This window comes from Sander lucioperca, chromosome 8, assembly GCF_008315115.2.
Source record: "Sander lucioperca isolate FBNREF2018 chromosome 8, SLUC_FBN_1.2, whole genome shotgun sequence".
In the NCBI taxonomy this organism is placed as follows: Eukaryota; Metazoa; Chordata; class Actinopteri; order Perciformes; family Percidae; genus Sander; species Sander lucioperca.
This window is the reverse complement of record NC_050180.1, coordinates 33,071,058-33,098,715: the sequence shown is the minus strand read 5'-3', so window position 1 is coordinate 33,098,715 and position 27,658 is coordinate 33,071,058. Positions and strand designations below refer to the sequence as shown.

General features: G+C 41.0%; 2 long non-coding RNA genes across 2 annotated transcripts in view; one reads left to right on the top strand and one right to left on the bottom strand.

Moving 5' to 3' along the window:
* LOC116046552 overlaps window positions 1–12,565 on the bottom strand; it is a 15,033-nt gene extending 2,468 nt beyond the window's left edge. Inside the window, exons 1-3 of the long non-coding RNA XR_004104242.2 lie at window positions 12,555–12,565; window positions 9,600–9,602; window positions 6,607–6,611 (exon numbers count right to left, since the gene is read on the bottom strand). This is a non-coding gene — a long non-coding RNA (uncharacterized LOC116046552). The remainder of the gene's footprint in view (window positions 1–6,606; window positions 6,612–9,599; window positions 9,603–12,554) is intronic.
* A 12,033-nt stretch (window positions 12,566–24,598) lies between these two features.
* Window positions 24,599–25,481, top strand: LOC116047101. Its single transcript, XR_004104370.1, has 3 exons — window positions 24,599–24,753; window positions 24,916–24,995; window positions 25,431–25,481. It is a non-coding gene; the product is annotated as an uncharacterized LOC116047101 (long non-coding RNA).
* Window positions 25,482–27,658: the final 2,177 nt, after the last annotated feature.

The window sequence follows — 27,658 nt, the reverse complement described above, 5'->3', positions numbered from 1 at the left end:
AGTAGTTGGACGCGAGTCAGGTCTGCATGGTTAGACGTGGCGAGACCACCCAGAGGCCTGTGGTTCTCGGAGATGCTGTGATCTGAGCATCCGCCTGGGTGATGGCTTCTGGGAAATCTCAGGGGGACCGCTACTTTGACCTCACTTTGTAAAGGATTAAAAAAAAAAAATTATTTTGAAGGCAAATGAAGCTTCATCTGCTGTAGGTCACGATGCAGAGGCGTGCAGCGGAGACGAGACGGCGGAACGGGAGCGAGACTTATAATACATCCGTGAACGGGAGTGGATGGCTAGCAGAACCAAACCTCCTTGAGCAGAAATGGATCAAGAAAGGGGTACTTTGAACGGCAAGTTGAGTTTCAAAGCCCTTCCACACGGTTCTCTCCACAAGACTAAAGTCATTTGCATGTACTGTCGATGTGAATTGAGTTACAAACGGAGAACGTCCAGTCTCAAATACCACTTGAGCATTAAAAACTTGCGTATCGATGACGTCATCGCCACACCCCTCGACCTCTAGCCTTCGACCTCTTATCCCGCGACGACGTCTCATAACAACAACAACGGCGGACTACATGCTTGTGTTCCTGCTGGAGAAGATATTGAGCCTATTAGGGTTACTAGGGCAAAATATGATGCTCCTGTGCCACCACTCTGAGCAAAAAAGGGCTTCTTCTTGTGTTTGGTTTCTTCTTCTAGTGTCTGTTTGTATACAGCGCGCAAGCCACCTATAGGCCTGGCATATGAAGTCACGTGTTGAGTCATTTACAAATGGATCCGTTTGGACGCTAATATTCTTGAAACAATGCCAGGGAAGACGGGGAAAAAAAAAGATCGTGTTGGTACGTGTGGACGTGGCCTTAAAGGTTTTGCAACTTTTGGATCCAAGTGATCCCCAAGGAGTAAAGTCAACATGTAACATCTCACTGTTATTGTAGTTGTAAAAACGGAAGATGATAATTCACGTTTGTGTTGATGTCCCCCCTTTTTTGTTTGCTTTTGTTGCTGTTACTTGTCTGTCAGCCTGATTGTTTGTATGGTCAACCGTTGTCTGAGTTAAGTTGCTTTGTTACTAAGGGTGCTCCGATTGATCGGGAACCGATCGTTATCGGCCGATAAAGGCTTTAAATAGTTTGATCGGTGGTCTCCATAAAGGCCGATCAGATAGGCCGATCAGATGACGCACTACTCGTGAGAAAATGTTCTATACGCAGCTAAGTTACACACCAACCAGATTTTGTCAAAGAATGCTGTTGCTAAGTAACAATGCACAATGCTTATAGGAATCACGTTACGTTACTGCTAATGAATCCCTAACATTTCCGGATTTTGCTGCTTCATAATAAAAACATTCAAATACGAAAATAACGGAGGACTTTTATTGTGAAGAACTTACAGGAAATGAAACCGTTCACAGCCGGGGCTTTGACCAGTCGAGTAGCTAGTTTTCAGCGCTAGTCCGGGACGCCGCCGTGTAACTAGCTAGCTAGCTAGCTAGCTGAGGTACAGACGAAAGGAAAATTATCTGTTAAAAAATGTGGCGACATATCCCCGGTGTTAAGAGGCCCGCCGCGGAGTCAGCAGTAGCTATGGACGTACAAGCTGTTGAGGGCGAAGTAAAGAAAAAGAGAAGGTACTTTTCAAACAAGTGGCGCATTGACCAAACGTACAGCGAAAGACCGTGCACAACATTTCAGACCGTCCTGCCAACCTGTTTACATTTTAACGTCAATGTAGACTGTAACGATGTTTAAGTCGCTTGAAAGCTGCTGCCGTTTTAAATCTGTTGGCTCTCTGCTGCTCAGTTCTACCCCGCGACTGACGACACACACACACACACACACACACACACACACACACACACACACACACACACACACACGGTGGATGCAGGAAAAACCGGAGACGAGACGTACAGGATGACCTAAATTGAGGACAGCTACACTTAATACATCCATGAGCTACACTAGTTATTGTAAAATCAATGATAAGTTAAAGTCCAATAAGTCCTTTATCAAACCGTATGAATGTGTGTCCCAGGCCAGGATATGAAATTAACTTACAATGTAAAGATCAACAAGCTACTGACACATAATAAATACATTATTTTAATAAAATATGTATTAATAATAAAACATAATTTAATAAAGCAATTCAAAATATGATAGTGCACTCTCTTTTATAAATTTGAATTCTGGAAAAAGTGGCTGGTAAACAATGTAAGTGGCCCCACCCTGCTCAGAACACACTAAAGACACACTGACAGTTGTTTAGTAATTTATTCTGATTAAGGCTTTAGCTCTATGTTAAGCTCTAAGCTGTTTAAGGTGTGTTTCTAACAGAGGAAGTGGAATGTTTCCTGTCAATAAAAGTAGACCGTTGACAATTCACAATACATTATCTTCTGTTAATTTTAATACTTATGCATTGTTGTTAAGAATATTAAAATTAATATATGATAAATATGACATGATAAATAGAAGGTTTCAAATAGACCCGGTGATCGGTCATCGGCATCGGTCGACACGGCTCACAGCAATCGGTGATCGGTGATCGGCCCCAAAAATCCTGATCGGAGCACCCTTATTTGTTACATACCATTCTTAATTTATTTTTTTAAATGTAACACTGGGCGTGTAACCTGTTTAAAATTGAAATACAAAATGAAATGATTGAAAGAAAGAACAGAAAGTTAACTAGGACACTCGTGCGATTAACTGCAATTACAAAATGTAGTCCATTGACAGCCGTAGTTCCCACATATTTCTATATTTACTGTATTTTGGGACAAATCTTAATGAGGTAAATCCACAGTGAATGTAACAGTAATTGGTGCAACAAGTCCTCCAAATGAAAGAACAAAGTCACTGCCCTCCCGAACAACACATGTAAGCGTTTTCTGATCCGACCGCCCTTTAGGCAGGACGGCATCATTTTGTCACAAATCACTGTTGCACAAATAAAACCGGTTTCAGATCTGACACTGTTATGGTTAGAGTCTATTATCGATGGATCAAATGACTACAGTAGTGGTTAGGTAAAATAGGGGGTCGCTTGTAGTGATGAACCCACAGTGACTCTGCAGTTTGCCTCAGCTCTACGGAGCTTTATAGCATCTTTATGCTCATTGTTTTGGTTTTCCGGCCTCGCTCCGCTCTCACACTGTACTAGAACATACCGGAGCATTTAGCAGCTAAAGAGTCAGATATTTCCCTCAGGAAGTGCAGACCAAAACACAGCAAACAGCAGAGTGAATATTGGATTTACATTGACCAGGTGGCCATACACACAACTCTAAATGACTGATAGTGTTGTTCTGTACGTATAAATAGGCAACTGTTTGCTAAAGTTCATCATATCCACTTAAAAGGTGCTGATGTGGCATTGTTATGTTTACAGCTTGTGGACAACAAAAATCAGTAATGGCAGGTTTATGATTTGTTAAGGTTTAAGCACAAAAATAGAAGTGACAAGGTGTTGCCTGTAGCGTTGTGGCTGCACTCAGTAATACAACTTCCAGCAGCAGCTCGTAACGCACACTGGCCCAAATAGCTTTTTCTTTTAAAGATATTTTTGGGCATTTTTACGCCTTAATTTGACAGGACAGCTAAAGACATGAAGGGGGAAACAGAAGGGGAATGACATGCAGCAAAGTGCCACAGGTCAGAGTCGAACCTGGCCCACTGCGTCGAGGAGTAAACCTCTATATATGGGCGCCCGCTCTACCAACTGAGCTATCCCGGGGCCCCAAAAAAGCTTTTTTTACAGTACACAATCACTGGAAAAGGAGTGACTGTAAAACTGTGAATGTGTTTTTGAGAGTGTAATTAATCTTTGTATGATCAGAATTTGATACATTTTGTCTAATAACATTTGGAAAGTCTAGCAGAGCCGTCATATCTGACTGTCTGTCGGTAGAAAACAGAAAGCAACCGTGCAAACGTGCTGTTTGTTGTTTTTTTCCTCCCTCTTTGTACTTTGTGGCTTTATGACAAAAATCACACAATTGCCTAATTTTCTCCCGATGCACAACCCCTACAGCCACGCAACGTAAAGACATGTCTCAACTGGTATCAGCTTGATACATAAAGCATGTGAAAGTGGGATGTTCGAATTGTGTGTTTCCTCTCTGAGAATGTAATCAAATTGTCATTTTTTGGTTGAGTTTTTTGGCTTCGGTTTCTGTGTGTGTGTGTGTGTGTGTGTGTGTGTGTGTGTGTGTGTGTGTGTGTGTGAGGGAGGGAGGGAGAGAGATTGACAGGTGTCTCCATACCCATGGCCCCTCCGACAGCTGTGAGGGCACCACTGCAGGGTATTAGGCCTGATAGATGGATGATTAGAGAACATTAGAGGTGAAGGGGGGAGGGGGGGAGCACAGCTGTTGCTGCTAACTATTATTACCCACAATGCAGCGTCAGAGGGGAGGCTCCCTGCGGAGTGGGCTCACACACCTGTGGCCTCCCGCTGTGTGGATAGACTCAGAGAGTCAAGAACGTACACATTACCTGATATTCAGGTATGAAAAAGGCAAGTATGCACTTTGTTCTCGACTTTTTTGTCGCTTGTTGTGTCACTTTTTTCAATGTTTCTGGCACTTTTTTGTCTGTTTATAAATGTTTGTCTTTTCTTTCGACGTTTCTGTCACTTTATCAACCTTTTTGTCGCTTCCTTCGACTTTTTTGTTGCTTGTGTCGCTTTTTTCAATGTTGTTATCACTTTCTTGTATTTAATTTCAATGTTTTCGCTGCTCTTTCAACGTTTGTCATTTTTTTCCTCAACTTTTTGCCGCTTTAAAAAAAAAATGTTGTCACTTTTTTTGAATGTTTGTCTTTTTTCGACGTTTCCGTCACTTTTTTCAACCTTTTTTTTTCTCGCTTTTTTTCTACATACTGTATGACACATTCACATTTTCATCGTGAACCGTTTTGTCAGAGTTCACCACAAGTAACCCAATAATGTCCTGTTGCAGATGTGAGAAGAGTAAAGGGGTGAGCCGTGAGCTTTCACGGAGCGATGTCCCGTGGGAAGTTTGCCATGGAGCCGCAGAGTGGCGGGGCAGCTGTTGGGCTCGTGGCACGGCAGCGCTGTACGTCAACGCTAATGCACCGAAGAAACAGAAGGCAGCACTGGTAGTCACTCGAGGGGCAACATGGAAACTAACAGTAAACAACAGCAGACATTCAATTAGCCAAATGTTACAGCAAGATTAACAAAGCCTTTCATCGGACCCACTGCGAACGCGGTTGTGACATTTCAAGTTGATCAGAATACTTTCAGATGTTGCTTTGGGAGACGGAGCGACTGGAAACCGCAGTTGTGTTTGTTTGATTGGACATGTGTGTTTGAGAGAGTGGATTCATTTGGTATGAAGCACAGAAACTGCAGAAAAACTCAAACACGGGAGGTTTCATCTGCAAAATGTCGAATGCTGTGTGCATTAAAAATGGCGTGGGTCGCATTGGGTCAGATTTGTCTCATCCAATCTGGGTCTTTGTCAGGCGAGATTTTCAATATGAGAAGGCAAACAGCTGCTGTGATTAAAAATAAATCGCACTCAGCATTTCTCTAAACCCTGGAATAACTAATCTGGACTGGGACATGAAATATACATGAGGGCAAATGTAATGATTTCATCCATCAAAGGATTTACTCAAACACTTTAAACCAAAGTCTTGGATATGCGTGCATGCGCGCGCACACACACACACACACACACACACACACACACACACACACACACACACACACACACACACACACACAGAGAGAGAGAATTGTTCCAGCAGAGCCGCATCGAAGCAAGGATGAAGATAATATTAGTTTAAGGAGTCACCTGGGGAAGAAGTCTCTGAGTTTTCGGTTTGTGGTCGTTGGGTCTTTACCAGCGTAAATAAACCTATCCTAGTAAATCAGTTCTCACATTTGGCTGTTTGGCTAAACTACATGTATTCATTATTAAAGCAAAAGTGATTCATCATGGTTTCCTAAACAATTTCATATGAAAGACCCTGAAAGAGGAACATCTTGTTTGGAGCACCATGTTCTGCTAATGAGGATGATTTAGTTCAAGTGAAAGAAAATTCGCCATTAAAAAGGTTATAACAACTGCTATAATTCTGATGGAAAAATGCATCTTGTTGCTGAATGATCTTGGTGCGACTGCGTCATCCGTGGAAGGTGTCAGATCTGATTGATCGGTTCAGACAGAGGAACCTCAGGGGCCTTAAGATCAGCCTTCAGTCCCCCCGGGGACAGCTCAGTCTGGGTGCGGTGGAGGTCCGACGCTCTGGGTGAGCAAAGGAAGCCAGGTGTGTGTAGGACAGAGCCGCCCGGGGCTGTCCCTGGGCGCCGGCCCCCACTTCGCCCAGCGCTGATGCTTCCTGACAGAGAAACTGGAACAACTGCCGGACTGAGGTAGTGATGAAAATAGCAAAGAAGATCTGATGAGCAGTAGTCTATATGGACGACGATTCATTTATTGGATTGCTCCGGTGCCGCTGGAAGATCCTTCAGATGTTCCTCATTTTTGGCCTGATGTCCGTCACCTTCCTCTTTCTTCGTGTTGGCGTTCTAAACTCTGGTGGATTTCTGAGGACTATGGTTAACTGCTCCTCAGATCTCTGCAGGGTAAATCCAGACAGCTAGCTAGACTATCTGTCCAATCTGAGTTTTCTGCTGCACGACTAAAACTACGTTTGAACGTACACATGTTCCACCAAAACAAGTTTTTTCGAGAGGCTATTTTGCATTTGTGATTCATGATTGTGATTGCCTAAAAGAAATGACAATAAACCAGAGCACGTTTTTCTACGTCTTTCACTAGCCAGACCCTCCACAGCGCTGTGGAGGAAGGTCTGGAAATGTGAGAGTGCGTACGGCATGAAGCACCTGACGCAGGTGCGTTTAGGGCGTGTACGAATTCACTTTTGCTAGTTTAATAGCGGAAAAAAGGGTCCGTGCGCCGGGCGCATGGTTCAAAAGGGTTGTACTTAGTGTCTTCATTAATCATAGGTGGGTTTTGGGCGTAATATGCAATAAACCAATCAGAGGGTCATCTCCCATTCACTTTAAAAGCCAGGCGCGTTTGTACCTTGGCGCATTGCTATTATGATGGAGGATTGGCTAAGCAGGAAGGAGAGATTTTCAGGAGAAGAAACTGATCTGCTCATGTGTGAAGTGATAGCGCGCGAGCAGATCATATCATAATACTATTTCACATTGCAATATTTTTATTTTTGATCTTTTGCATGTGTGTGTGCTGCTGCGCGTCCCTGTGTGTGTAACAAGCATAGTGTGCGCGCTCCGTGCACGAGCCTAGGTGCATTTTACTGATGCTCTGTTAAAATAACAATGAAATGCTGCGTTAATGACTTTAGACCAGGTTTTTGTTGGTCAATGGCGCGATCACTTCCCGCTGCCTCAAGATAGCAATACGCCAAGAATGCACCTGAACACACCTCCCTGTAAGACCAGTACGCCCATGGGTGCACAGATGGGCGCAGGTGCATTTGCTATTTAAACGACGCGGGCGCTGGACAGGAAATTGACAACTGCGTCGGTCTTAAACTAGCAAAGACACTTGCTTCGGGCTTTATGCTGCGCTGCACCGGGTGCAAGATAGGGCCCCAGGTGAGCAGAGACTGATGCTAATGAACAAACCTCAATCAAAGTCATTTAGAAACCTCTACAGACCCACTTTACACTACCGGCTCAACACTAAACAGCAGAGAGACACAGAGACTAGCTCGTAGGGCTTGGTATTGGTACTCGACTTTAAGGTACCTACTGAAAAAACCCAGCACCAAGTAGTATCGACAAACGATACCTGCATTCAATTCTTTTTGTACCCATACCTAGTAAAAAATGACCACTTGTATGATTTTGCTCGCAGCCAATCACCGCAAGTGTTCTTTGATTCATTGTGATGTGTGATTGGCCCACTACTGCTGCAGCTACAACCCATACAGTCTGTGGTGAAGTTGACCGTGTTGTATTTGACAGAGTTGGCAGAGATTATTCAGTCAAAGTTATTTTGGTAAAAACAAAAATGGTCTCATTAGATCTAAGTTGCATTGGTTGTATACAAATTGGTACTAGTTTGCCCCTTTTTCTTCATTCTGTCCCACCTTTTGCTGTACTGGAAACCAATAAACTACTTAAATTAAAACACCAGGGGGTAAATGTCCATTTGACACTGCACTGTATGAGCCCTCCTGTTGACACTGTGTCCTGTTGGTCAGCACATAATATCAATTTCATTGGCTTTTTTCCTCAACAGACGTTTGGACTTTTTGCATGTCTCCAAGTGTCCCAATAAACCATGACAGTGTGGCAGTGATCCAAAATGCAACAATACCAGGACCCCATCATTTCATTCATTATTTACACCTGTGCTTTTCCAACACACTCATAAACGGGTTTGTACAATATCGTACGAAAACATATTCACACCAATTCTTATAATATGAAATAAGGCGACAGCCAGCTGGTCACGTCACGCCGGCTACAGAGCACCGGTCGTATCAGCGGCTGTTGCTAGTTGAGTTTAGCCGACAAAAGGTGACTGTGAGCCGGGTTCAGAGCACCGCAAGATGATGGTCCTTTCAGTGGCCGGGGGAGTTGAGTTTAGCCTACAAAAAGTGAGCGTCATGCGTCGACGACAGTTAAGTTTAGGCACCAAAAAGCGACTACTAGACCTTCTCTCTACGCAGACCAGAGCGCTCTTATACAGCGGCAGTCAATGTGCTGTATGCTCCATACAGCAATAAATAACTGGAATACATACGAATAACAGTGCTTTACTTTTCATAGGCTATATATATATATATATATGAATGGTTCATGAGAACAGACTGGCTTTTTCCTACAGTGACAATGTCAAAAAGGTGTACTAGCAGCTGAAATTAATATTTTTTCAAAAGTAAACTTTGCACATTTTAAGGCTCCTGAGTCATCCTCACATCTCAAACCTGTCCTTATAATTTCACGTCTTCACATTAAGTGGCCAAAACGTGCCGGGCCGCAGCGTGCTGTCAGTCAGTAACTTCTCGTTTCAGCATTTGCGATCGTCAGTGGTGAATTCTCAATTAGGCATTAACTGCATCAGTAGCCTATTGAGCAGCATGTCCTGGTTGAACGGACATCTGTCACTTATTCTCTCTGTCTGTTTATCTTAATATTCCCAAACGATCATTCTGTAAAATTGGCAGAACCTCATGTCCCTCCACCTCTGGTTCCCTGCTATTCATTCAGAACAAAGATAAACAAGAATCATTCAAATATTTACCACTGTGAAAATAAGTAATGAGCGTAGTGTGTGAACTAATGCAGCTGTGTGTGTGTGTGTGTGTGTGTGTGTGTGTGTGTGTGTGTGTGTGTGTGTGTATAAACCAAAAATCAAGATGAGCATGCAGCTTCTACAGTGCATTGCATGCATTTCCTCCCCAAGAAATCATCATTCAGATCTAATCACATATTTCACCGAAGCAACACACACACACACACACACACACACACACACACACACACACACACAAACACAGAAATTAACATGGGCACACAGTGTATTCAATATTCATCACCACAAGCTGTCACATAACGGGCTCCTTGAAATAGCTAAACAGCTGACAGAGCAAAACACACACACACACACACACACACACACACACACACACACACACTCTCTCTCTCTCTCTCTCTCTCTCTCTCTCTCTCTCTCTCTCTGCGATGGGGGGAAAGAGAAAAGAAAGAGACACAAGCAAAGAGAAGTGAATAGAAAAGGATATATGTCCTGATCAAACAAGACTAATTATAGTCCTCTCTTTAAACGACCCAAACTTAGTCCTCTGAAAGTGGACCAAAAAGTGGACCAACAGAAAAGGTCGCCTTCACGTTGTCAGTTGACTTAAGAGAGTACTCAGATGTCTTTCTGGTGCACTTCAGCTCTGATGGGGCCTCAGGGCTAAAATACATCGACAAAAGGCAAAACGGACCTGAAACGTGTTAGGTTCACAACGCACAGGTAAAAGAACTACAACGCAGAGTGTTTACATATGCGCAAAAATGCTAACTAATAGGTCTGAGTTCTTTTGGAGGGCTGAACTGAACCAAAGTATTGTACAAACTGAAAATTTTGATTTGATGAAAAGTTCACCAAACTAATCACAATTGATCCTGAGGGGGGACATGAATGTCTGAGACCCATTTTAGGGTAATTCACCCAATTGTTTTCAATACATATTTCAATGAATACCAAAAAAAGGAAAACTCATGGGATCACAAGTTTTAAGGGAAACACTAATGTCGGTAAAAAACTTTGAAGCCAATCCACTGAGCAGATGTTGAGATATTTCACTGAATAAGAGAAGACTTTGACCTGCTGGTGGCGCTAGACAAAATGTCCCTTAAAGTCCTTAGAATTTATTCTTTTGGGAGTTTGAATATCCGTAGCAAATTTTATGGGAATCCATCCAAACATTGTCAAGATATTGCACTCTAAACCACAAACATCAACCTCATTGTTGCACCAGAAGAAAAGGCAGGGGATCAGAAATATCAGTGGGATTCATCCTCTTGGGAACATGAACGTCTGCACAACATGTCACAGCAATCCTTCCAATAGATGTTGAGATTTTTCAGTCAGCACCAACCAACACTGCCTTCCAAAAGAAAATCAAGAAATCTGTAACCTGTCTCCAGTCACATTTGTACCATAAAGCCAATTTCTTTTTCTTCACTCTGCATCAAACGCAGAAGTTTGTTTTTTGTGTACGTGTTCTCCCTCAGGTCTCACCTCCCTGTAAGAAAGGTGTATTAGCTCACCTGCTCAGCAACAATACCAGCCATTTCCACTGTCACGCTAAATTAGCCTTCATTGGGCGCGTGCGCACACACACCCGCACACACACCCGCACACACCCACCCACACACACACACGACACAAGTGATTGGGTGATGACAGCAGGCGATATGACTGCACCCCTGTCTGCCAGGTAACGATGCTTGTCTGTCGATGCCAGTGTGGATAACATTCACAGCTCCTCTCAGAAGTCTTTCATCCACACACACACACACACACACAAACACACACATACATACACACAAACAATCCACGAATGTTTGTGTGTTTTCCAATGTTAACCTTTAGTCATTGTACTGGGATGATTACAAGCCCAGGAATAAAACCAAACAGGGCATACCAGTGAGAAGCAAGACGCTTCCAACGGCTGCATATTTGAGACAATGCCCCCTTTTTTTTCCTTACTCTTTCGCAGCATGTGAGTGAGTCATTGTGTCACACAGCGGCCTTGTTTGAGTCGGCCGCCCCACCGGAGATCTGGAAACGACTGCCGACTGGAAGGCCAGATGATATCATGGGCTGGAGTGATGTGTTGTGATCAGTGACTGCTGGAACTCCGCCACATGTGACACTGGATACGAGCTGGAGGTGAACGGGTGAAATAAATGAGCAGTGACAAAGAGAAACAGAGGACTGATGTGTTTTTTATTATTTGCCAAATTTATCCTGGCCTCATTATGGGCCAACATGCTGCCATTACATCGCCAGCAGTGGTGGAAAGTACGTTTACTCAAAGGACCATTTTGTGGTACTTAACTTGAGTATTTCTATGCTCTGCAACTTTATACTTCTGCTTTACTACATACACAAATATTGCACTTTTACTCTTACTACTAGTAGGGCTGCACCATATGTTGTGTTTTGTATCGTCATTGCAATATCAACTGGTGAATAAACACATTGCACGAGGCTGCTACATATCGCCAAAGACACTGAGATTTTTTGTGTTAAATGAAAGTAAATATCAGTAGAAAACTGCACTTTAAAATGTAACTGTCATCAGTTTTTTAGTGGTGCATTTTACGTTCAATTCAATGTTCAATAAAAGAATGTTAGAAATTATTTCCTTTCATTTGTTTTAAAATCAACAATCAGTTTTTTGTATTTTAGCAGTAATTAGCGGGATTTTCAACGTTATCGCATATTTTCCTCATATTGTGCAGTCCTAACTACTAGTAACTTTTTCAGATTAAGGTTTTACATTGAAAACATTGATTATGATTTATAAAATACAATGCATTGTCATGTTTTAGATGTCTATGAGTTGTTAAAAGTCCCAAGTCTCCTTAAAAGTGCTTAATTTAATAATAATTAATTATAATAATAACATACTAAACAATATATATTTCCCAAAAAAGCTAAAGTTAGAGGAATGTCTAAAATAATATGAATTTGTGGAGCAGATTTTTGTTGTTCTTTCCTAACACATACCTTTTCTCAGGACCCCCCAGATGTATTGTGTGACCCTTTGGAGGGGACCCGACTATAGTACCTACCTGTACAAAAAGTAGTATTAGTAGGGAAGTACAGTAGTACACCTCATCTACTAACATATAATATAACTATAACTAATATTATAATATTCAATAATACAACACTCACAGGAACCATTTTTCTCTGAAATACACACTTTTATTTTTGATACTTTGAGTACCTTTTGCTGATACTTCTGTACTTTTTAGGGATCGACTGATACTGTTTTTTTAAGGCCGATAGCGATTATTAGTAGTTAATGAAACCGATAACCGATATTTGGAACGATATGCATTTACAATGAAAATGAAAATCTTTAAGTCAAAATTAAGATTTTGGAATGTTACAAACTCCAACACCAACGTGACATCATGACTTCGCGTAAACATACACGCCACTTTCCTAAAGCCAAGTGGCGTGTTATCTGTACGCATTTTGAGCTATGCGTGTGTATGTCTACGGCGTATACAGCGGACGGCAGTCTGCAACGTCACAGCGTAAACATACACGCCACGTGGCACTTTCTAAAGCCACATGGCGTGTTATCGCGAGGCTACGGTTGGGTTTAGGAAACGTGACACGCGGGTTGGGTTTAGGAAAAGAATAAACGTGGAAAGGAAACATCACACGCGGGACATGAAGGAAACGTGACATGCAGGACACGATCCCCGCTCTCCTGGGTGAAAGTCCTGTGTTTTACCCATCTTCCACCCCGACCAACCTCCCTACGTGGATTTTCGCCCTTTTATACTACTAATTCACGCGCAATCGCAAGGTAATGTAAGTCAATGGAGGCCAAACGGCGTTGATAAACACGCTTAAAAGTGAGTATGCATCTTGATAACACGCCAATAATGGCATACGAATTGGCATGTCATACATATGCCACTTCATGAGATTAGTCTGCCAACACAAAACTTTGTTTAAATACTTTAAGCAATTATTTAATAAATGAGAAACTTTCAACATAATAGCCAGTAAGAGAGTCAGATAGTGTTGTGGGCGGGACATTAAGTCAGACTCAGTGGTGAGTGAAAGTGAAGGGACAGACACAGAGCTGGAGCTGAGCCAAAGTAGAGCACTTTTTAATTCATTAACTTTATCGGTTATCAGGCAAATAAAATGCTGATACAGATTATCTGCAAACTGCCAAAAATGCGGCCCGATAATCGGTCGTACTTTTACTTTTTGAATACAGTACTTTCATTTGTAACAGCCTGTTTAAATGATTTGTACTTCTACTTAAGTAAAAATGATCTGAGGCCTTCTCCCACCACTGCTCACCAGGTCACTGCAGGTCGGACCACTTTGGTCACTAATGGGTGAGTAAACCAACCGAGGAAGTCCTAATTACACCTCCACTCTTATTTCCTACTTTTCTCTTTTACCTGTTCTATCTCCTCGCTCCGAATTCGTTTCCTCTCCTCCCTCCCTCCCTTTCTACTTCCCCTTACTCCTCCGTCCCTCCCTCCCTTTCCTTTAACTAGGCCGTGCCAGTCACTGGGATCAGGCCCGGGCCTCCGAGCCTCGCCTCCCAGACAACTGCAAACAATTAGGGAAATTAGTGGCTCCAGCATCACCATCAGGAGGCCTGCTTGTTTATAATTTAATCGGGGCGCATGTCAAAACAGTCAGGGCTTGAGAGAAACAAGATGCGTCGGCAAGATGAAATTCAAACTGCCAGCCAGCTCAAAATATTAGGACTGTTTGTTTAATAGCGTGCGACCAACTGGGTAAGAGCAAAATGTAGAGAGGGCAGCCGGAGGAGGGAGGGAGGGAGGGATGGAGGGGAGAGAGAGAGAGAGAGAGAGAGGCAGAGAAGGAAATACTAATGAAGAATAGAGGAAAGAAAACAGCATGGGAAAAAATGAAGATGTATTAATTTTGTTTTTAATCCATTCCACATTTTGGGAGTTAATGCATTTTGTTTTTTTCGGCTTCTCTTTCTCTCTTGCCCCCCCCCCCCCACTCAGTCTTTCACTTAGCAGTGCTCTGGGAATTTCAAACGCTTGGATCTGTGCCGCCTTTCAAATTCATTATAAAAGCTTTTTGCTAACTAAATAGAGAGAGAGGGAGAAAAAAAAACTGCCACATTCATCTCTTAGCCCCCGTGCTCCCTCCCCGCTGCCCCCCTGACAATATATAAATAAACTAGAGTGACCTGATTGAGATGTAAAAGGCAGGGAGTTAGCACTGGGACCCATACATTACTTCCCAACATTAACAGTAGTCTACTCAGCCGACACATGGTGGTGGGAGTATGGCCCCTGGGCAAATGGTGAGGTTAGAACTAATGCCCCCCCCTCCTTTAACCACTCGCATGTGCCCACACCCTTGGAAAGTATGGGCTACGGTTGGCAGCGCGATGATACTGCCACAAAACTGACATATTTCACATAGACGATCCCGGATTGTGGTATCCGTTAAAGTAAAGAGTTATCATATTCAGACCACTTGCCTATTTTTTTCCTGCCCAGATTCTACTTCTCTTCTGCACTCAACCCCCCCAAAAAAAGAAGAAAAACACTGACTGATGCGATGATTTGCAAAGGCTCTTGAAGCAAATCCAAAATTAGAAAAAATAAAAGCTCTGTCAAATCAGAACATTTTATCTGCTCTACAGGGCATTATGTGGAGTAAACCATGCACCACAAGGGAAACTTAAAACTACATATTTTGGACAGGGATGGAAAAACACAGCCTTTACAACCCAAAGAACAACAATGGTTCTTATGGACGGATCAAAGTGATCGCATCGACAACACATATCAATCTCCAGGTAGACAACTGGCAGTTGATCTGAGCTGCAGAGATATGGGAATATCGGCAAACTTGTTTATTACTGTTGTCATTTTGAGCCATTTAAGATTTATAGTTAACCACTAACAATTATTACATAATTGTCTAATTGTCAATATTTTTACATAATCGCAGTTTCTTTGTTTAACTACAATTAATTGCAAACATTAGTTAAGGTCCTTCGGGCTAAGTCTGTTGATGGTAATTGTTGATTTTGTTTAGATGTGCCAAATTGTAATTATATAACTAATTATTAGTCAGACTGTTAAGCTAAAGCGATGCTAGTTGTTGGCACTTGACCCTATACAGGTTCATAGCAACAAAAATGACAAGGGGGGATACAGTTAGATATAATGTTTTATGATAATAAAGAAGCGTACTTCATAGGCTGTGTACTTATAACATTATCTGGGTCACATAACAGTGATATAACCAAAAGGCATATCCTGGAATTCATTCAAAACTTTAATTTGTTTAAAAAAGTAATACTTAAATAAATATATATATATAAATAAATTTGACTGAAGGGACAACTAAATTAAATTGTTAATCGCATTTATTTCTGAGACAATTAATTGTCCAGCAAAATTTGGAATTGTCACAGCTCTATTAACCACAGTGGTGAGACCTGTCAGACATTTCTGTTGTGCTTATTTTCCATAAGGTGTTGCTTTGCTAGCATCTTTGACAAAACCAAGGCTATACATCCAAACTACTACACCTTCATTTTAAAGTGCCGATAGAAAACAAAGAGGATATCCCTCCCCATGAGCGTTTTAGCACCGTTTCAGAACTAGTCTCCATTCACGCACACGCCTGAAAACGCATATAACAAACCATTCATGTGCACTGGGCATGCACGTGCCAGTAGGGCTGATAACTAGGGGTGTAACAATACATCTATCTGGATTGATATACCGATTCAATACTCAACTAATCAATTATTATTACCGATACAAAGTGAAAATATCAATATACGTAGTGATCTTTAAGATGCGCCTTTATTTTGAAATTCACACTTTATATTTATTCTTTTATTTAAAAGAGTAGTTTGTTTTTTATTTAAATGTCTGGAAGTGCTTTGAAATGAAATTGTCAAATCATATTTTAGTTGCTTTTTGTAAGTGTATATAAATGGGACTGATTGTGTTAAAGGGGGTTATATATCGTCTCGTATTGGTCGCAGGCCCCTGAATTGAATCAAAATCGTATTGTGGCAGACTTTGTGATATCAGTAAATATTGTATCGTTTGTCCAAAGAATCAATAGAATATCGTGTTGTGATAAAACGTGTGATTTACAGCCCTACTGATTACACCGCTGGATACGAGAATTGTCACAAATCGCTCAAATAACAGCTTGCCTCCTGTGCATGTAGGCAGTAGTAGCATTATAAACTGCAAACATAATTTCACAACAGCTGCTAGCATCGACAACAAGGTAAGAAATTGCTGCAGTCACAATTTGCTGTTATCCATGTTGAATTAACCACTGGTAGTCAAGGCTGATGTCGTTTGTTTTCTACTGAAAAAGGGTAAGGTTACAGGGGCATGAGCAGTCAGGGAAGGACATATCGTGAGCGAACACGGGTGTCTGCGTCAAACGTTTCCAAAGGTCTCTAAAGTGGCTTTCCAATAACTCACTATAGGCGCTGAATGTTGGCGAACGTGGGGCTGTAGACATCAGCTGCGTAACGCACAAACAATGTCTAGGTGTTTACTTACTTTGCTTTATGTTGTTTCATTTATTGCTTACAGATCAGTTCTTGCATCCAGGGACATCATTAATCACACAACAGGATTAGTTAGGTTAAACACATTTAGTTACCGCTAGCTGCAGACACCATGATCACGGTCAAACACTGTACGCTTTCCTGGAATTAGCTTTCCCGCATTAATGCATTCCCCTTACATGTGACCTAGCCTGGTCCTACCAGACTCTGGTACATTTCATTAGTACAGAGAGTTTGGCCACTCTCCATTGACAAGTGTTAACTTCCTTGAAGGCGGGTACTCTGTTATAGTTTAAAACTATTGGATCTGCCCAGAGCCACTCTGGATCTGCCATAACCAATCGCTAACGTTTGGTCGTGACGTTGGCTTAGCATCGCTAGCGTTCGCCTTAGCCAACTCCTTCACCACTAACGGAGCGAACTGGAAAATCGAACTTTTCCCGAACCCCGTGGGGAGGAGGGCCACAACATCATGGCCACCAACAAAACTCAGCAAAGATTGTTCTTGCTCGGGCTTTAACTACTGGATATTCGGCAGCGATGCCACAACGGACCGAATGGCTTCACTCGCATCTTTCTCCGCCGCCATTACGGAACTACAACTCAAACTAGCGCACAACCTCAACGTCATCGTTCTCAGACACTCCCTCTGTTCGCTGATTGGACCGGTAAAGATTTGGCCGGAGAAAACCTGCAAATATACCGCAAACCCAGACGTAGTACTGAAGGAAAATGAAAATTGAGCGGATGTACGTAGGAGGGCGGAGCCAGGCTACAGGTGACCCAGCATACAAAAAAGCATATCAAATGAATCAAAATAAACACAAAGGCAAACAAATGGATAAAAGGCTCTTAAGGGCCGTCCACACCAAGAACGATAACTACAACGATAACTATAAATATATAGTTTTAAATATCGTTCTAACTCAAGTAGATGGTGGAGTCCACACCACAACAACAACAAATGATACCGAAGGGATCACTTTCAGAGCAATTTGATGAACGATAGAAACACTGACAGTCAATTTAAAATCCATCTGAAATTACAACATGGCACGGCGGAGAGGGACACTGCGGAGAGATTTGTTGCACACATGGGGGTTAGTGGCGTGACTTTTCCCCCTCGGTGGGGCTACAATCATTTAGCTCTGTGTATTTTTGTATTTTTGAAAGTATTTTTCATCTCACAGAATCCATTGTGAGTGAATCTTGTGTTTAAGATGTCATTATCATACGGTCGGTACGGTGCTCTGCACAGATCTGACACCGCCCGCCTGCTCTCATCCCCCCTGGCTCTCTAGAGCTCTGTGCGCCGCTGTAGCCTTGAACAAGGCAGTGGTTTCAGACTTTTTTGGTTCATTAAATGTAACTGAATTCACAAATATGTAGGATTTTACTACAGACATTCCTGTAATCACACGTTGTAACGTCTGCTGTGATGTAGGGGGGTTTTCTACCCGGAAGTTATTGGCTCTAGAGCAAACCTGTATGTGTGATAAACAAAAGGAACACCAAAAAGACGTCATAAAAAGCACATTATTCACTCTCTAAGAAAACTGTAAACTGACGAGCGGCAGTGAGCCGAGTATAGATGGAGGGCGAAGGGTGAGGCTGATAGAGCCCTGACGATGATGGTCTCAGTGGAGCATCATTAAGCTGATGAGAATCACAACAAGGCAGTAATTGGTGATAAGCTGATGTATGGTGAAAGTGATCCAGAGCCAGGGATCATGATAGCACAAATACAGAGCAACACACACACACACACACACACACACACACACACACACACACACACACACTGTGACAGAAAACCCAGAGAGCAGACTGCCAGGCTGGCAGACATGCAGGGTCCTGGTCAAAGAGCATTATTTAGAGTACATGACTGCATACAGTGCGGCACCAAACGGCTTTCATTACGCCAGTCTGCTAGCGCGCTAATGCCTGCTCCCCCAGCTACCTTGGCCGGGCAGTCAGACAGACACACAGGCCCTGGCCATCAGCCGCCAGTCCACACAATCAGCCGCCTGCTATCAGCTCTCTAATTGGATCAGTGGCACGAATGTGATTACAGCAGGCGTATTTATTTACATAATAATTATTACCGCCCTCCCCAGAGGAGCCAGGGGAGAACGCCAGGGTCTGGGGAGAGATAAAGGGTGGGATAGAGATGGGGGGGAGCGAGAGAGGGGGGTGGACAGTGAAAACAGCAGGAAGGGTGATGAGTCTTCCTGTTGAGAAAGCAGCTTCATAAGAGACACAAAAACATGTACAACACCACGGATGGTGCATGCTTTATTGACAAAGCCCCGTTCAGAAGATGTGGTCTGGACATGAAATCACATTTTCAGCTTCAAATTAAAAGTATAAAGAAAGCGACAGCAAGCAAGACACATTGAAGAAGTGAGTGAAGACTCCTGGATGTTATGCAAGGCTCTGTCTTGCTCTTGGATTTGTGGAAATGTTACTCTCAAGCAACCAAACCTATTATCCCAGAGAAGTTTACATTCCCCAAACACATTAGTTAGTCCTCTTCCTGAAAGCATTTTCTCTCTTATAGGGCTGCAACTAACAATTCTTTTCATTGGCGATTCATTTGGCGATTATTTTCTGGATTAATGGATAAGTTGTTTGATCTATAAAATGGTGAAAAATGTGGATCAGTGTTTCCCAAAAGCCCGAGATGTAGTCCTCAAATGTCTTGTTTTGTCCACAACTCAAAGATATTCAGTTTACTGTCACAGAGGAGAGAAGAAACTAGAACATATTCACATTTAAGGAGCTGGAATCAGAGAATTTGTTACTTTTTTTCATAAAATAATTACTCAAACCAATTATCAAAATAGTTTAATAGTTGACAACTAATCGATTCATCTTTAATCTTAGTTAGAAACATGTTAAAAATAAAGCACACCTTTGTCTTGCTTGTCCAAGGTATGTAAGTTGTGAGTTGTACGACTGAAATAACTGTCTTAGTCTTAAATTATTCCTAATACAGTACTTATATATATATATATATATATATATATATATATATATATATATATATATATATATATATATATATATATATAATACCAGGACTAACTAGCTCTACACTGCAATACAAGTTTCTTTATTTCCATGTCACTTTTTGCCTAACATAGCTTTAGCATAATATGTTAGCCATCAAATGCATATAAGACCCTTGGCCAGGCCTCTTGAAACATTATAAAGTCAGCCCGAGAGGGTATTTTCAACCAAATCATAAAGCTAAGTTTCAAAAAGCCAACATCAACGTGTCAACTTCAGCGCCAAATTATCTCTTCACACGTTGCTCTGGGACAGATTTGGGCACCACTGTACGTAAAACTGAGTTTGTTGTGAACATTTTGATATGAAACATGCAAAGTTATATACAAATACCATAAACAGGTCAATTTAAGAAGATATGTGAAAATACCCTTCGACCTCAGAGGGTTAATTAGATAGCTGCAGCTCATAGAATGTGGTAGTCATCATTTCAGCCGATCAAATGAGAAGCTGTTTCTGTTATGATTTGACACTATAAATAAAATTGAATGTTGTCTGAAATCAAGTACCCATTGTTTCAAAACTATTCAGAATTTAGAGTGGTAAATGTGCCCACATTATTATTATTATTATTAGTAGTAGTAGTAGTAGTAGTAGTAGTAATAGGAGTAGTATTAACTGCATATGTGCATATGTCGTTTAGTTGTTTTATCAACAGAAAGCCTTTCTCTGTTGGAACTGACTGTGTGGTCCGGACTTAGGCTAACCAGATTAGAATTCAGGTAGGGAAAAAAAATTTAACCAGGTTAGCCATTAGCATGCTGATGGCAGGGACCGGAGTTATTGCAGTTTCTGTCTGGGGATGCAGTCTGGCGTAGCGCCTGAACTCCACTTCTTCATCCTAACATGTACTGTACAAAATGACGTACAGACCCAGAGATGCATGGACCGATTAATTCGGCCTCATAATTTCCCAGAGTGGGAGCAGGCTTTCCGATACTCCCTCTACAACATGGATTTCCCATTTTGCCAATGGCTAGTGACGTGATATGTCTTTACTGTTTGCACAAAATTTAGATACATTTTGCCCCCCTGAGAATCTTTCCCCAAACTCAATATAAATACAGCTCTCCGTTTCAATAACAGAGGCAGACAGACAGACAGAGAGACGGAATAAGACAGACAGAGAGGGATGGAGGGACTCTGGGGACACGCTTGCGTTTACATTTGCTGCCATTGAAGTTGTCCAAAGCCTGGCTTTGCTTGCCGCTTAATGGCGCTTAATCACAGAGCTCCTAAAATAGGCCATTATATCGGCGCTGAGCTCTAGAATTACACCGAGCCCTCAGGGCCTGAACAACAGAGCTTTTGTTAATAAGCTGTCATTAATCAGATCCATTAAGGAAGCCATTGGTCCAACGGACGGCACCGCACTTGATAAATACCTCAAGAATAGAAAACAATTTACTCACCTAGTCTAAACCGCAGTTAGTATGTGTGTGTGTGTGTGTGTGTGTGTGTGTGTGTGTGTGTGTGTGTGTGTGTGTGTGTGTGTGTGTGTGTGTGTGTGAAAACAGAGAGGCTGGGTGGAACAGGAACCACGCAGGCTGACTAAAGACACCCAGAGGACTGGTAGCAGAGCCGCTGTGGCGTAAATATTTCTCAGCAAGTTCAAGATAGAGATTAATACCACGTACTACTGATTATTAGGGGTGGGAAAAAAATGAAAACAATTCACTTATGCATCGTGATTTTTAAAACGAATCTTTTCCCTAGAATTGTGACTTTTTCATAAGTTCTTTTACCAATGATTCACCTAAATGTTGTCTGTTTATACTGTACCGCCAATAGTGTACTCAGGAGGCTATTAGTTCATTTTTAACAGGGGGACGGATGTGTTTCATTCACTTGCATCTACCGAACCCCATTAACGACTCTTTCGGTTCTGTAATTTTTAATAACCCCCTCCATTTATAGTTTTGAGAATATTATAGATCCAAAATGAAACTGACAGAAGGGCAGGAATATAGGGCTGGGAGAAAAAAATTTGTATGCATTGTGATAATTTTTTGCGACAATTTTTAAAACCGATTCTTTCCCTGAATATTTTCTGTTTAAAGGATACGGCCGACGACGACTACGGCACGACGTATGCAATTGATCGCTTCGTCTGCAATTGATCGCGGGTCATAAAGAAGAATAATGAAGCATCGTTTATTGAGCGTCTGGAGGTCTTATTATGATCGCAATCTATACATCGCAGCGACGTATTAACTATGTCGGAACGATGTATTAAAAGTTCCTCAGTTGTTCACGTGTCATTTGGAAGCATCGTTTAATGAGCGTCTGGACATCTTTACTACACACACTGTTGATGTGATGGACAGTGAATCTGAATTCTGCCCAGCAACTTTTAATGTGTTAGTGTGCTATTTTCTATAATAATCTGAACTTGTGTAAATTATCTTTGAGTAGCCATATGTCTTCACGTAGTAGACAATGGCAAAAATAAATCAGAATGTTTTTTTGGTGAAGTGTCCCTTTGAATCATTTTTAATCATGTTAATGAGGAGTAGGTATTTATATTTATATTCACAAACAGTAGCCTATTGAAGAATTTAATTTTCAAACCCTTTACCCTATTTATATTAGAATGAAACAGACAAATAATTGTTAACGCTTTAAGTTGTGTTCTATTGAAAGGATCTAGCTACATGCTAACGAGAGCTCGAATCGGTGGAAGCATAAATACTTCAGCGCGGAAGGATACATGAGTGAATCGACAGTGATCCAACTGTCAGTCTCCGTCAGTGTCGATCAAAGTCTGGAGGATGGCGCTTGGACATTTAGCAACGGAGGATATAATCACGGGCTTACTTCGTTTTGGAATAAAGGTCACTGAAGAGGAGCGAAGTAAATTCAAAGGTAAATTATGTGCATTTTTAATCTGTGTTTGTGGTGTTAATATTCAAAGTTGGAAGTTAACTTTACCGTTAGCACTAGCCAAGTTCATACTCTGTCAACATTAGCTAGCTACACTCGACATTGATGATTCCCATTATTAACGTTAACAGGTTAGTTAGTTAAAAAATTAGCAGTATTATGTCCCATATTGCCATTCTACATGTTACGACATGGTACTTAGCTAGCTAACGGTACTTAGCTACAGTTCACCATCGAGATAGCTAGCTAACATTAACGTTAGCTGTAAAACTACTGCGTCAGAGGAGAAAAAAAGCGTTTTTGCCGCCGAAAAGTCTTTTCTTCTGACTTACGTTAACGCTAGCTATAAAACGTTAGCTGGACTGCGTCAGAGGAGAACGATAAAAAGCGTCTTTGCCGCCTAAAAGTCTTTTGTTCTGAAATATATGTTAATGGTAAAGCAAAGCCATTTGGGCGGAATGTGACTATCGGTAGCCAGTGAGGGTTTGAAATGATGATTTATTCTTTATTTTGTCGTCAAACTGTCTTAGAACATTTTCGTAAAACCATGTAATGTTAACGTTAATAAGCCTACAAAGACTAAAGTCAAGTCACAACACCAGTCACGTTAACATTAACTGACAGAACCGACCAACGGTTAACCAACGGTTAACCTCCCTTTCGAGTAGCTAGCTAAGCTTAACATTTAACGTTAGCTAGCTAGCTGCTGTTTTCAAAATAACCCGATTATTATCATTAATAAAAAAAGTAAGATAGGCCTAACGTTACGTTATATTAATATAGTGTGTGTGTGTGTGTGTGTGTGTGTGTGTGTGTGTGAGAGAGAGACACTTTTCCAGCGTCTCTAATGAGGTACGCCTAAATACTTTTTTATTTGTTTTTTAAAGATTATTTTTTGGGCATTTTAGGCCTTCAATAGACAGGACTGCTGAAGACATGAAAGGGAATGACATGCAGCAAAGGGCCGCACGTCGGAGTCAAACCCACGGCCGCTGTGTCGAGGAGTAAACCTCTATATATATATATGGGCGCCCGCTCTACCAACTGAGCTATCTGGGCACCCTACTTTGTGTTTTTATATGGATATTAGGTCCGGACCAAACGGAGGATGATAGAGAAGCGTGATTGCATAATGTGCTTTTTAAATGTGTAACGTTACATTATGCTGTTACCACAGTGGTGGTTAACATTGCTGTTTTTCTTTTCTGTATTGTACGTTAGATAATGAAGTTGACGGAGAAGCAGTGGACTATGGATTGACTGAGAGGATGGTTTCATACCTCTTTGAAGAATCGTTTAAGAAGCAAGCCAAATTCAACCGATTTGTACAGCAGTGGAAAGAAACCGTGACACTAACCGTTGAGCCTGTCCCGGTACATTCAGAGAAGGCTACAGTGGAATCAATCATGTAGTTTATAAAATCTGATGTTTGATTCTAAAGTAAACTGAGATGATTAGTCCATTAAACACACAACTGGTTGGATCCTTTACACTTTCTAACATGTTTTAATGTTTAACTACATTATCCTGATAATACTTACAGACTTTTGCTTAAGTAACATTTACACTGCAGGACTTTTACTGTAACAGTATTGTTATAGTATGGTTAATTTGCCATACATTTTAAGACTATTGTTTTATTGTAAGAGTCCATGCAGGGTTTGTCTACATGTTTTATTTCCCTATATTTGTGTTGGAGTTCATATTAAATTACTAAAGGCTCTCTTTGAAATTTAATTTTAAAATCCTATGATAATGTTGTGACATGTTTCCTGTTTGTTGTTTGTGCTGTGTTGCAGAATGAATATCTGCCGAAGATTTTAAGATGGCTTTAAGATCCTAGTACCCACAGTGCTTAGACTGACTCAAAGGAAATCTCCCCTTGCAGATCTGGCTTTGGAGGAAAGAGAGGCTGCCCTCACCGAAGATGTCCCTGGTAAGTGACTCACTGATCAGCCGTGGTCACCCCTAGTGTTGTGGAGCCATTTAAGCTTAATTTCTTTTCTATTTGTCTTCAGACAAGATAAGGCCTAACCAACCAAAATACACTGTACATTCACCTAATGCACTTTCTTTTATTTTTGTACTTGTTTTTCAGGGATTGATTTCAGAGCTGCAATCCTGCTGTTGCCGATCCTGTTCAGGGAGAAAAATGACATTCTCATCATACTTGGAGAGGTGTGTAATTTGCGTATACTTATTTTTTGTTTACATTACTTCACGCAGAGAAAGGGAGAATTATATGCATCCCTTGGATGTCTTATTTCATAATACAAAGTTTCTAGCTGTCAATACTGGGCCTTGGTGTGGACATGGGGGAACGCAAAGCTAAATATGGAAAAAAAAAAATGCATGCACAGTAAGAAAGATCTCTGATTTCACAAAAAATGTTGTAGTCTTTTGATAGGCCATTAAATGATGGTTAAGGTTTTTACTTACCGGAGACATTTTTGTGGGTGTGTGTGTATGTATATATATATATATATATATATATATATATATATATTTTTTTTTTTTTTTTTTTTTTTTTTTTTGAACAGTTGTTTTTTATGAATGTTTGTGGTAGATTTCTGCAATTTAACTGAGTGAATACTACTTTATGATCTCTTGCAGGATCAGCCTGGTTGTAGCGCTATCCTATTGCATGCAGAGGGAGTTTGAAAGACAACCGTTTATCCCGCCCCTCGGATTGAGCCCTGTCAATGGAGAGTTCCCAGACCCAACATCTTGATGTGGTCTGGCCAAGCCTCCAAGAAGAGCGCCGAGTCTAAAAGCCACCATGGGCTTAGCGGATAATGGTGGTACTGCACCCCATGGCCCAAAAAGTCTTTTCACATAGACTTTGCATGGCGAAAGAAACGTCTATATTTCAGCGGATCATTTGTTTCGGGGTATATCAACTTACCAGCCCGAACACTGAAAGGGTCCTTGGTTAAAACGTTACGTTTTTAACATTTTTAACATTCACTAGAAGCGAATCCAGAATTAAAGTTAAAGTTAAACCAGTCTCTTATTCACTTGCTGTGCAGAAACCATTCTATACCATTTTACCTCTATAGAAAACTGAGAAGACTAGATAAAACAAAATAAATAGTATGATAATAATTCAAATCCAACGATTTTATTACAGCAGCAGTAATGAGGAACCCGGTCCTCCAGGCGCCGACGGAAGCGGAGGCCGAGAAGGCCATCAAAGAGTTTCTCCGGCTGGCACCTAATCGCCACCACCGCCGGCCAAGATAATTCTTTATTTTAATGTTTAATGTTTTAATATTTGTTAATGTTTTTTATGTTTATTGATTAATTATATAGTTCAAAATAAATGTTTGTTCAGCAAAAAGTGAGAAGTTTACTGGTCTTGTTTATACCAGCGATCCTACAGAGTGATTTAAGATGTTTTCAAGTAATTAGGTTAATAATTGTTTGTCATCTTCTAGACTATGATTTCTACAGATTAGACTGGTATTATTGGACTGTAGCTATAGTTTATTATAAAGTAGTAGTAGTTATAGCAGTAAAATTTTAATTAGGCCCCCTATCTAAAATATTCTCGATGTACTAAGGTAAGTAATTTGTAATTTATTTTATCAACATTTAAAGAGTAAAGGTATGTTAGGATAACATATACGGTATATAGCGCCTGACATCTGCAGACGGTATAAATGATATCTGGTGGATGTAGAGCCTGACATCTGTACTATGTATAACAGGAAGATGACCACATCTGTAAGATGTATAGCAGATGTTAGAACGATGTATATAAGCCTGCATCTCTACAATGTATTGCATACGTTAGAACGATGTATATTGCCTGCATCTCTACGACGTATGGCATACGTTAGAACGATGTATATATGTATACGTCGCGGAGAGAGCTGCTATATGTTGCTGAAACGTAGCGCAGCGACGTCGCGGGAAATAAATAATGAAATAAATGTCAGACTGACTGACTGACTGACATGTGATGTGCATTCTTCTTAGAAAACAATTAGTTTTTAGAAATGTCTCATGATATATTGTCTCTAGAAGTAGATTATTCAACTTTTGTTTTTGTTAAAGAAGGAAAAGAAATTTTATGCGCTACTATTTAATCGCAATTGGGTACAGATGGATGTGTCTTGTATGTTTATGTGTTTTAGGTATTTTAATGTGGCAATGTTTAATGTTTGTTTTTATAACTATGTTTAAATGCCCTTCTAGGGACGGGCATTGGAAATTAGCAATAGCTATAAATGCTGTGATGCTGTACATTGGAGATGTGTTGCACAAATGTCTGTTGTAGAATCTGTCCCTAATGAAATAAACATGAAATGAAAATGAATCGAATCAGCACCCATGTATCGTGAAAGAAAAAATTTGACCGCGTTTAAAGCAGCCATATTATGCTCATTTTCAGGTTCATAATTGTATTTTAAGGTTGTACCAGAATAGGTTTACATGGTTTAATTTTCAAAAAACACCATATTTTTGTTGTACTGCACCGCTCTCTCTCACTGCTGCAGATCCTCTTTTCACCTGGTCTCTGTTTTAGCTACAGAGTGAGACCTCTTTTCTTCTTCTTCTTCTTCTGTACTATCTTTGATTGCACTTGCACATGCCCAGTAGCTCAGATGTAGATCATGTCAGCTAGCTAGCTCCATAGACAGTAAAAGAAAGGCTGTTTCTACAACTTCGGTCAGTTACAAGGCAGGATTAGCTGGGAGACTTCTAAATGAGGGCGCACATGGAAGTAGTTCTTTTGTAGATTATGGTGAACTTGTGTGTGTTGTAGCAGTGCTTTGCTATTGAGAACGAGGTAGCATGCTAGCGTTAGCATTAGCGTTAGCATGCTAACGCTACGA